The following is a 13,133-nucleotide window of genomic DNA, read 5'->3' as shown; positions in this document are numbered from 1 at the left end:
GAATAACCTGGTTTACCTTAAAGCCACCATCAAGGAAACGCTGCGATTATACCCTATTGGACCACTTTCTGTGCCGCACCAGTCCATGGAGGACTGCATTGTAGCTGGCTACCATATTCCGGCAGGCACAAGACTCCTGGTTAATCTTACCAAGATTCATCATGATCCAAGGGTGTGGTCTAACCCTTCTGAGTTCCAACCAGAATGGTTTCTTACAATTCACAAAGATTATGATGTTAGGGGCCAAAACTTTGAGTTTATACCATTTAGCAGTGGAAGAAGGATGTGCCCTGGTGTCTCTTTTGTGCTTCAGGTTTTGCAATTAACTCTTGCTACGTTGCTACAGGGGTTTGATATTGAAAACCCAACTAGCGAGCCGCTTGATATGAGTGAGAGCATTGGCACTTGAATGCTTCCTCAATCCTCGCCTTCAATCTCATCTCTATCAATAAATTGGCCAATTCTTGTATGAATAATGCATATTGTGCAAGTGAGACTGTTATTATTTGAGTCTATATGAGTTGATATATTATGTGGCTTTTAATTATTTGAATTTTTCTTATTTAAATCTAATTTATTATAGACATAAGATAATTAGTGTATAATGAGAATCACTTATTAAATACATGAAAGTCTTGAGTCTTATTTAATCAAGTTTACACATATTTTCTAAACACCAAAATGTATAAACACTAATCAATAAAAAATCATCTACATATATTTTTAAGTAGAATCTATCACGATTTTAATTAAAATGATAACTATTAATTAATTGAAAATATAGATAATAATTACTCGCAAGTTGCCTATTAGCATTTGGCGCTAACACCCAAATTCAATTGCTACACCAAACCATATGATCAGCGACCAAGCTACTTTATTGGATTCCTTGTCTCCCATAAATAATGAGTTTTAACCCTTTAAATATTTAATGGCAGTTATAAATAAATTAATAAGTACAAATCATAATAAAATATTTTATTATTATTATTATTATTATTATTATTATTATTATTATTATTATTATTATTATTATTATATATTGATTTAATTTCTAAATATTCTTTTATTTATCAACCATTCTCAATTTAAAACAAAAATGTCTAACTTTATTTTAAAATATGTAAAATTATTATTATTTTTTTAAATTAGTAAATAAAATAAATTGAATTAATAATTTAGTAATTTTATTATATTTTTTGAATATAACTAAATTAAATCAAAAGGCTTTCTTAAATACACCCAACCTAGGCTAACATATGCCAAGGGCTTATTCGGTAATATTAGCTGTTCTAATAGTTGTTAGTTATTTTACTAGCTGTCAGCTGTTAAATATTAACTGTTTGTATAGCTATTAAAGTAAAAGTGTTTAGAACAAATAGCTATTAGATTAACTGTTAAATATAAAAATAGTAATAAAACCTTGTTAACCTTAGCCAAAACGCTCCTTCGACCTCTAAAAGTTAGGAGGAATAGTTTTTCATGAACCACTTCTTCAACCTCTAAAAGCTAGTATAAACACTATGTCACCGAATAGTATAAATAGAAGAAGTAGTAGTTTGGCTATAGTCAAAATGCTAAACGTTACCTTAAAAACTATTGTCAAACAGGGTCTAAGTGAAAAAAACCTGGAGTCAAAATGGAACACAGTAAATAGTCCAAAATAAAGGAACATGAACAAAGCAATGACAAAATATAATAATAATAATAATAATAATAAATAAACACCAAGTGCCTTGTGCCTAACAATCACAAGGATAACGCACAGTAATAAAATCTCAAGACAAAAATGTAGTAGAAGATTCGCACAAAACAGGCTACAAAACACCACAAACCAATGTCCAAGCACCAGCAGACCCACCGCTATTAGCAACAACGATACTCAAGCCCCAATCTTTATCTCAAACAACAATGAAGATGCCACAGGCTAAAGAAAAGCCACATAGTTTGAAGACTGATCCACACCTTGCCTTGCAAAGGCATCTGCAATAAAGTTTGCCTCCCTAAGTATATGAATGAAAATCACTTACTGAAGCTACTCCAAACTAATCAAAACTGAATTAATTGTCGAAGATAATATCCAAGGAGCATCTTCTGGCTTTGAAACTGTCACGACCCAACCAATGGGCCGGACCGGCACTAGGACCTGGGCCAGCTTAAAGCCCCCGAGGCCCGTAGTAAGCCTAACTATTCCTCAAATCCATAACCAAGCCCACAATTTAGGCTCAATATGCATGTAAAAATAATTTAAATTAAACTGTTAAAATTTTTTTTCGGGCCAACTTAGCCCAGAAATTTTCAGAAACTAAAATCAGGGGAGCCCAGCTCAACCCTGTTACCTCATTTACAAACTGTTTAAATACCATACAAATCTTCATTTATAAATTTCAAAAATTCAAATTAACACAATTTTTAACAAGGTCCACACTATTACTAACACATGCGGAGTTCTAGATTTTTAAATTTAGAAAAGATAGTAAAACAGTTAAATAATCGACGTTAAACCTGCGAGGAAGAAAACAGGTTGCTCTGTAAAATAACTCCTCCTGTGGCCTGAAAAAATATTGAACAGGAGTGAGCGTTCGACTCAGAGAGTAAAATATCAATTTTAACCATAATCTCTATAACTATCTAAAACTAATGCACCATGTAGAGTGAATGCAACATCAACAACATTTTCACATCATAACATCAAAAAGGTAATTTGGAGCACTCACGCACCCTGTAACATCAATCATAATATATGGGAACTGATCCCCTATACAGCTCTCTTAAATCCAACCTTGTGCCAGCGAAGAACTCAAGCCGGACTTTCGCTTAATAAACCAAATTGGGGGTCTCAGGGAAGAACTCAAGCTGTGACTACCACCCGAAGGATCGGGTCCCAGCGAAGAACTTAAGCCGTGACTACCCGTCCTATCCATAGTCCACACCACATCACACGCACGCCAACGCACGCACACTGCTCCAAATTACCACAGCAACATACATGGCACTTTCATAGTTATGAATGCAACATAAATCGTGCCTAAAGTTTATCTACATAGATATATGCATATAAGTGATGCATGGGCATGCTTGAACATATAATAATAGTGAAATTACAATTAAAATTAATATTTTACTCACAGACTTGACAACGGTCACTGTGGCGGCTGGGCGGAGGAAGAAGGCTGTCCCGGCTCACCTGACAATTACATTACATTTATTTAATACAAATGACTCAATACAAATCAAGAAAAGACCAAATACGTCCTAAGTCGTGCTGAAAATCCGGCAAAGTCTCCCCTATACCTAGGACCTACCCAACCTGCAAAAGGGCTCAAAACACACTTCTATATTCGCAACCCATATATCCACAACTCAATCATATCACACAGCCCCTCCTGGGCCCATCAAATCAATCATCCATCACAATATGTAAAATTTCAATTTAGTCCTTATAATTGATCATTTTTGCAAAAACTGCCCAAACAAGCTCCAAAAATTCTAAAAATTTGCCCCGCGGTCCCTAGCAATATTACTAGGCTATTGCAAAAAGAATCATAATTTTCTAAGCTACCACAAATATTTTATGGATTTTTAATCCTATTTAAGCACTAGAAAATTACGAAAAAAACAAGGTTCGGGTTTACCTTTGCCGATTCCGACTTCGGGGACGCGCTCGGGACGTCTGACAATGGGGGAATAGCCAAAATCTCGATCTAATTCGGAGACTTTTCCGGTAACGGGTCTATCTGGCCAGAAATTCACAGACCCGGACAACTGTCGAATTTCCGCGAATTGAGGATACCTACACGAAGCCCATAACACAGGGGTTAGTAAATAAATTTTTTAGAATTTTCTAAGCTCATTAAATGCTCAGAAAAACACTGCGAAGTTCCGTGGGACCCACCGAAAAACGGTGTCGAAAAAATTCGAAATTTATGTTGCCGCGAAGCTCTCGACGAGTGGAGCGTTCTGGTACTCTCGGTTTTCTCGTGGGATTCACGATTTTCGAGAAATCTAGCCCAAAAATCGAAATAGGCTAAAAACTTCCCGAATAAAAATTGGACAAACCGCTCGATGGATTTCGGTGTTCTTGGTGTCTATGGAAAGCTCTCGCCGAGTAGATGATTTTAGACACAAGACCCGGTCCGATTGGTGGCCGGATCGGCCGGATTTTGGTCGGGGAAGTCGAAAAGTCGCCTTGCAGGGAGCGTTCGCTCGCGTTTCCGGCCGTTTAGGCGGCCGTGGCCGGGAGGGCTGGAGGCGCGCCGGTGAGTGAGGTGGGGAGGTGGCTGGCCGGCGACAGGGGCAGGAGGAGAGAGAAAAGAAAGAAAGAAGGGGAGGAGGTCGGGACACGCGGAAGAAAAGGGAAGAAGAAAAAGGGAGCCGGTCCGGTTCTATTCTGCCGGTCCGATTCAAGATACAAAATTTTAAATTTTTACTCTGCCTCGGGATCGAAAACGAGGTCCAAAAATTCCGAAAAAATTTCAGAAAACTCAGAAAAATACGTAGACTCCAAATATATTTTTAGTTTTGCCATGTGGTCTTTAAATTAATTTTTAAAAATCATCAAAGTTTATATTTTCGGAAAATCGAATCCGATTTTTAAAATCCGAAAAATCTCAAAAAAATTCCTAAAATTTAAATAAAATTAAAATACCAAAAATGCTCATAAAATTTAAAATTTTGGGGTGTTACAGAAACCCATGAATAGCAAACTTAGAATCATATTCAACAATAATTTCACCAACATTCACCCTTTTATCATTCAATTTAAGAGACAACTTAAGAGTTTTAGCAATAGCTAACAGTTTGATAGTGTTAGAATCAACTATACCCACTGACCATGAGAAAAACACACATAAAGAAGCCTTCAGCATTCCTCAACACCCCTCCAATGCCACTCAAGCCCGGCTTTCCCCTAGAAGACCCATCAACATTCCACTTCAAGGTGGATGCAATAGGTGGAACCTAAGTCATACTAGGCCTTTGCTTAGATAGATTAGTCCAACATCTAATGGATTATGAGGTAACTAATAGATCTAACCTTGAAAAGGGAAATCCACCTTAATAGCCTCCATCCACACAGACAATCGATGCAAAATTAAATTTTATAATTATATATCTATAAGTATATGGGTTCGAATCCTAGCTCTGCAGGGCCAAGGGATTAACTCCACCAAAGCGGACAGTACTGATTTGAGTTGCAGGCCCGGCCTCTAGAAGGGTACGCTGGCAAGAAGGCTCACTAGAGGGGCTTGAGCTGGGGCCCCCTAAGCCGGGGTGTGACACAATCTATTAAATTTTATATTTTAATTAATATTCTATATTAAAATATTTTTACTTAATAATTTATATTTTAAAAATAAATAATTCTATAAAATATTTAATTTTTCTCTATTTAAAATACATATATATATTATAAAAAAATAAATTTTATATTTAATTAATTATCTATAATATATAAATGTATGAAGGGGGAGGGAGAACACTGGCTTCACCCAAATTGCCCTTCATTCTTAAAATTAATTATAAATTTATTTTTATTATTTAAATTAATTTTAAAATTTGTATAAATTTAAAATTCTTAATTTTAGAGTTTATATAAGTTTAAAATTTTTAATTCTACTTATACTTAACTGCAATTAAATATAAAATTTTATAGAAAGTAAGTAATTAAAATAAGAAATTAATAATAAAAATAAAAAATTTTATTAATCTATCTATTATTTATAAAAATATAGCAAAAACGTATTTATAGTAAGAGTCACCAATAATGCATATTAATGATAATAACCTATCGCTAATCTATATAAATTCGTCACTAATAAAATTTAGTGAAAAAAGATATGTCGCTAATAATTTTAGCAATTAGTGGCTTCCAAACATTATAATTGTTAAACTTTTAGCGACTGAAAATTTGTTGCTAAATCCTTAATAATGCCAATTCAACAATATACAATATTGTCAATAATAACTTTTAGTGACGAAATGGTTGTCACTAAATACCCAATAATTTCAATTTTTAATATTACAATAACTAATATGAATTAAAATTTTAATAATAATTCTACTTATACTAAAAAAACATATTATAATTATTAATATAGTAATTCTATAATTATATATCTATAAGTATTATTAATTCATTAAAATTATTTAATTTATTTTAATAAAATTAAGAAAAAACATTAAATACAAAATATTATTCTTACTAATTTATTTTTAATTGTTTTAAATATCTATAAAATTATAATTTTAGAATATATATATATAGAGGAGGGGAATGATTGGAAGAACAAAAATATCTTTCACATTATTACAAAATTATTATTAAAAAATTAAATACTTAATTAAATAAAAATTTAGGGTTAACTAAATATTAAAATCAATAATTTGAAGTTTTAATCCAATTTAAATAGATGAACCACATTATTAATTATAAATTTGCAGTATTTTTTTAATTATTTATATTAATAAAAATATAACTTTAATCAAACTTAAAATTTATTTTTATATATAAACAAATTTTCATTTATTTCATTTTTATTAAGCAAAATAAATATTTTAATATTCTCAAATTATTGTTCAATATAACAAATTAAAAAATTATTTTTATTGAAAACTTTAATGAAATTATTATAATTGCATTTCAACTTTTACTAATTTAGGTAAATAGATTAAAAGTAACATTAATTTTACAATTTCAATAAAATCAATTAAAATTTTAAATAAAATTAAAAAAGTGCTTAGAGTTTTTTTATTAATTAATCATATTTTCAAAATAATTTTATTCTTTACATCAACAAAATATTATAATATATAAATATATTAAAAAAAATTTTAAAAATACTATTAATAAAAATCATTAAAAATAATATTTATATTATTATAATAATATTATGTCATATATTAAAAATAATAGAACATTACATATAAAAAATTAAATCACAAGTTTGCACAGCAAGCACATAACATGCGTTGCACGTTACATAAAAAATTAATTTATATAAATGAGTTTAAGTAATAAACACTCAACATATAAAATTTGAATTCAATTAGAACTCAATATTAGTATTATTTTTCAAACTCAAATTTAATTATATATTATTCAAACTTATCGTATTAGAGTTTAATAAAATAAGATGCTCACAAATATCCCAATCGTTGCCATCTTAAATATAAATACAATGTGAAGTTTATGTTGTAGAACAGCATCAAAGCAGAAAATCGGCAGTCGGCTCACCTAAAGGCTAGTGATGGAGGTAGGGGTTGAGGGATCCCATATATATATATAGTGATGGAGGTAGGGGTTGAGGGATATATGGGATATATATATGGGATCCCTCAACCCCTACCTCCATCACTATATATATATAGGGGATCCCTCAACCCCTACCTCCATCACTAGCCTTTAGGTGAGCCGACTGCCGATTTTCTGCTTTGATGCTGTTCTACAACATAAACTTCACATTGTATTTATATTTAAGATGGCAACGATTGGGATATTTGTGAGTATCTTATTTTATTAAACTCTAATACGATATATATATATATATATATATATATATATATATATATATATATATATATATATATATATATATATATATATATATATGACTTTGACTCCTAAAATTAATTGCTGGCTCCCTCATTATCTAGATTAATTATTAAAATAATATAATTTAAAAAATTATTTATCATAATAATGTGAAATCTAATCTATTTATCAAAATAATAAGTTACTAACAAAATCATTAGTTAAAATAATATTTCAGTGTATTGTCATATCATCTAACAAGAGCAATAATTTTACATAGAAAACACCAAGTCAACTAGAGGTTTTAAGAGCACTGCACAATATTTCAGAGTCATTCTACACAGAAAATGCCAATTTAATCGATAGTTTCAAGAGCAACATTTTACACAGAAAGTGCCAATTCAACTGATGATTTCACGAGCACTAGACAACGTTGATAAACTCATTTTACATAGGTATTTTAAAGTAGTTTAGCATCTATTTTGCCCTTTTTAGTTTAGTAATTTTATGTTGTTAATGCTTATTTTAGTTAATTTGTTAATTTTAGTTTCATTATATTTGATTTTTAAAATTTTAATGTTTTTGATAGGTTTTAATAAGGTTTAAAGGCAAAAAGGTGCATATAGAAGAAATCAAAGTGATTTGGAAGCTTAAAGTAGAGTGAAAAATGAAGAAAATTTATCTAAGGAAGAAGACCAGCCGAGATTTTTAAAGGCTTCAACATGCCCCGTGTTGAAGGTCGTTTGAAGAAAAGAGTCAGCCAGCAGGAATCCACATGAGGCATATAGATTCAATACTGGGTCGTGTAAATAGAGATTTGGGAACAAAACATGCCGAAAGTTTCAGAGACTTCAACATGCCCCGTGTAGCTGGTCGTGCAGAATCTAAAGGCTTCTCATCCGAATCAACATGAGGCATGTGCAAAATAACCTAAATCAACATGAGACATGTGGGATGACGCTAACAGATTTGCTGACATGGAAAAATTTTCTCTTTTCACACCTTTTACACCTTTTGTCTTTATCCCTTTAGAGACCATTTTTAGGGCAAAGTTTGAGGAGATATATAAGCATTGTGTTCTCATTTTTACAAAAAGGAGAAAGAGAGAGAAAAATCAAAGGAAGAAGGAAAGAAGGAACCACGCCATTTCTGGAGGAAGGACACCTGCAGAGTGACGTTTCCAGCTTCCATTTTTAGAGATTTGGATTCTCTTCTTCTGGGTTCTTTTATTTTTAGTTTTATTTTCATATTTTCTTACTCCGTTTCATATTTTCTACTTGTAAATACAAGCATGAGTGAGTAGATACTTGGGATTTCAGAGTTGGGTGTAATGATTTAAGTTTTATTTGTGGATTTGGACTGGTTTTAATTAAATTTTAGTATATATAAGTTTTGATTCTTATTTTGTGTGCTTATTTACATACCCATTATTGGTACCCCTTGAGTTTTGTTCTTAATCTTAGATTGAATGACCGAGAGATGAAAATTTATGATAGATAATTAAGATAATGAACTTAATCACCTAGTGTTAGAAATAAACTAGTTGGTTAAGAGCAATTTCAAGTTGATTAAAGTGCTTAAAGGGTTTTGGGTAATTAAACAATGCATGAGAATGGGGTTTAGTTTCCTTTAAAACACTATTTAGTTTGCTTGAAAGAGGAATTAAAGGAAATCATAATCAACTTCCTTCAAACTTGTATTTCCCTTGATCTTGGTTTTGCCTATCCAAATCTCAATGAAATTTTCTTCATGAACCTCAACTCTGGAATTAATCTTTATCATTAATTAATTAAATCTTTAGTTACTTGCTGAAATTTTAGTAAATTAGTATAGTGCTTAGAAATTTAATTGCTTATTTCATTATAATTTTTTTATTTTTTCCAATTTAATTTGCTGCATCTTTTACTCTACTTTTTGGCATAAATTATTGATAGCCTAAATAATCATGACTTTTATAGTTTGGTACTCAAATAACAAATCTCTGTGGGACGATATCTTTTCTTTACTACTTGAACGACCCGTATACTTGCGGAGTACGCATCAAGTTTTTGGCGCCGTTGCCGGGAATTTGTTTTTGTTTGATATTGGACGATTGATTGTTTGGCTAATTTGGGAATTTTATTTTTTATTTTAATTTCTTTTCTTTTTCATTTTACTTTGAGATTTTCTTGTTTTGGTTTTTCAGGTACATATCTTTTATATGAGAAGAACAAAAAGTGCAGAAATTAATTTAATTATTGATCTTGAGATTGAAAAGACAGCTAAAGCTTTAAGAGCGTAGTCTAAAAGAAGAAAAGCTGAACTCAGAATTCAGAGACAGCAAGAGCAATAATAAGAGCAACAAGTGATAGAAGCTATGGTAAACAACAACAACAGATCAATTAAGGATCATGATTTTCCTAGTTTTGAAGATTTTAGACCAAGTATTACAAGGCCTAGAGTGGAAGCGAATAATTTTGAGTTGAAGCGCTCACTTTGTCAAATGGTTCAACAATCACAGTTTGGGGGAGGTTCTACTAAGAGTCCACATCTGCACCTTGCACATTTTCTTGAGATTAGTGACATGCTAAAGAAAAATGGAGTATCAGATGATGCCATCCGGCTGAGATTATTTCCTTTTTCTTTGAAGGATCGTGCTAGGGAGTGATTGCATTCATTACCTCCGAGTTTAATAACTACTTGGGATGAGTTGTCACAAGCTTTCTTGGCTCAATACTTTCCTCCTAGCAAGATTGCAAAATTGAGAAATGAATTTACTTCTTTCATACCAAGGGATGATGAGAGTCTCTATGAAGCATGGGAGAGATATAAGGATCTTCAAAGGAGATGTCCACATCATGGAATCCTTAAATGGATGCTAGTTCAACATTTCTACAATGGTGTTTCTCCAGCAATTAGAAGTATAATTGATGCATCTTCAGGAGGGGATCTTATGGAGAAGTCAGAAGACGAAGCTTATTCAGCATTGGATAAAATTGCTTACAACAATTATCAATGGAGCTGTGAAAGGAATGAAATGAAGAAGCCATCAGTTGGTGTATATGAGTTAGATGCCATGAGCACGTTTAATGCCAAATTTGATGCTTTGACGAGAAAAATAGATAAGTTAAGCATGAAGGTTGATTCTTCAATTGGAGAATCTAGTCATATAGAAGATGTTGGTGCAGGAAATATGCATTGTATCAATGATTTTCCTTCTTATGAGCAAGAGTTTGGAAATGAGCAAGTTGAATTTGTTAGGAATTATAATTAGAAGCCAGTTGATAATTCTTTTTCTGCGACATATAATCCTGCATGGAGAACCACCCTAACTTTTCTTGGGGATGTCAACAAGGACAGTAGCAGCAGAATTATCAACAACCTCCTAATTTCCAACAATAACAGAATTTTTAGCAAAACAGAGTACCACCTGGATTTCTACCACAAAGGAATCAAAATGCTCCTGTTCCACAACCACCAGTTCAGTCTTCAGACCAAGATTCAATTTTGAAGTCTACGATGGAGAATTTCTTAGCTGCTCAATAGAAACAAGGAGAAATGATTCAACAATTAACTTCAAGAATAGATCAGCTTGCCACTCATAACAGGATGTTGGAAAACCAAATAGCTCAACAAGCAAGTTCTTCTAGCAAAGCACAAGGAAAACTTCCAAGTCAATAAGAGAATCCTAGAGAACATTGCAAGGCAGTGATCTTAAGGAGTAGGAAAATTGTGGGAGAAGGAAAGAAATATGAGGTAGAAGAGGAAAATATGAAAGAAGATGAAGAAAAGAATGAATCTACTTCAAATCATGATGAAGTTAATGAGGAAGCAAACAAGAAGAAGGAAGTTGAAAAAGAAAAAGAGGAAAAGTATGTGCCTCCACCACCATATAAGCCACCATTGCCATATCCTTAGAGGTTTCAGAAAGCAAAGCTAGATAAGCAGTTTGGAAAATTTTTGGAAGTTTTGAAGAAGTTATACATCAACATTCCATTTACAGATGCAATTTCTCAGATGCCCTCATATGCTAAGTTCCTAAAGGAAATCTTGTCAAATAAGAAAAAATTGGAGGATTATGAAACTGTTGCACTTACTAAAGAATGCAGTGCTATATTGCAGAATAAGCTTCCCCCTAAGCTTAAAGATCCTAGAAATTTCTCTATTCCATGTCACATTGAAGAGGCAAGTATTGAAAAGGCATTGTGTGATCTTGGAGCTAGTGTAAGTTTGATGCCACTCTCCATTTGTGAAAAGTTGAAGGTTGGAGAATTGAAGCCCACCACCATTTCTTTGCAATTGGCTAATAGATCTATCAAATATCCAGTGGGAATTTTGGAGAATGTGCCATTGAAGGTTGGAAAATTTTTTATTCCTATGGATTTTATGGTTCTAGAGATGGAGGAGGATATAAGAACACCCATCATACTTGGAAGACCATTTTTAGCTACTGCAGGAGCTAATATAGATGTGAAGAATGGGAAATTGAAGTTGAAAGTGGGAGAAGAGGAAATAGAATTCAATTTATTCCAAGATTCCAAGAAATCAGTTGTGGTAAATTCTTGCTATAGGGTGGATGTTATAGAAAATGATACTAGAATGGAAGATATTAAGTTGGAGGGAAGTCAAATTACTCTTCATTCTCAGTATAATTAGCATACAGTGCGAAAGAAAAAGTCTCCTTTGCCACCTCTTTTTGATAAGAATGAAACTCCAAGAGTAAAACTTAAGGCTCCATCTAAACAACTCAAAGCAGAAGATTCATTTCAAGTTTGTAAGAGTAATTTGCAAGGTGTGGTTGGGATTCTAAACAAAGCAACAGGTGCTTTCATAGTCAATGGGAAAAAGTTGAAGTACAAATTTATTGCATCACCTATTGAAAAGGGAGGCAACACTTTCCAATTTCAACCACCATGAATTGAAAAGGAGCCAAGCTAATGACCTTAAATTAGCACTTCTTGGGAGGTAACCCAAGTTTATTTTTAGTAGTTTGTTAATTTTCTTTTTCTTATTTCATCCCTTATAACTCAAATTTTGATATTTGTCTAATTTTTGGTTTGTAGGCGAAATGCAAAGATTGGATGTTTTGGAAAATGCTGCAAAGAAAACCATGTTGCTAATTTAGGGGAAGTTTTCTGTGTTTCTTTTAATTTATTGATAAACAGTAAATTTTTTGCCATGATGATGTGTTGCTTGAGCTAGAATGAAATCAAAAAATTTAGTTGAGAGAAATTGATGATAAGGATTAAATTTTGCTCTAGGATTGTGCAATGATGCTTAACATGTTGGTATTTAATTTTGGCTTATTTCAGTGTTTTAGCTATTTTATATGTGTTAGTTTGGCCAATTCAGCTTATTTGAAATTTGTTAATCTTGAAGGGATGATTGCTATAATTTGAAGTTAGTAATATGCTGCAAGAAGGAAGGGTAACTGGTGTTTGGGGAAGTATTCTGCACTTTTATCTCGCTATGAACAATATTTTTTCTTTCTAATGCCAAATTGCTATTAGGTTGAATATATTTTGATGAAATGAGGAAGTTTGGTTGATTATGTGTTTTGAAGTGTTAATTTGGAGGAAATTTAATATAAAGTGTCAAGGTATTGATTTTTGTTATTTTGAGT

General features: G+C 32.2%; 1 non-coding gene across 1 annotated transcript; it reads right to left on the bottom strand.

Annotated features, from left to right (window-relative positions):
- Positions 1–10,268: 10,268 nt before the first annotated feature.
- LOC131178264 (small nucleolar RNA R71) lies at positions 10,269–10,375 on the bottom strand. The gene has a single exon (XR_009147398.1). It is a non-coding gene; the product is annotated as a small nucleolar RNA R71 (small nucleolar RNA).
- Positions 10,376–13,133: the final 2,758 nt, after the last annotated feature.

The sequence above is a fragment of the Hevea brasiliensis genome, chromosome 2 (genome assembly GCF_030052815.1).
Source record: "Hevea brasiliensis isolate MT/VB/25A 57/8 chromosome 2, ASM3005281v1, whole genome shotgun sequence".
Taxonomy (NCBI): Eukaryota; Viridiplantae; Streptophyta; class Magnoliopsida; order Malpighiales; family Euphorbiaceae; genus Hevea; species Hevea brasiliensis.
Note: the sequence above shows the minus strand (reverse complement) of the source record. Positions and strands in the feature narration are given on the sequence as shown.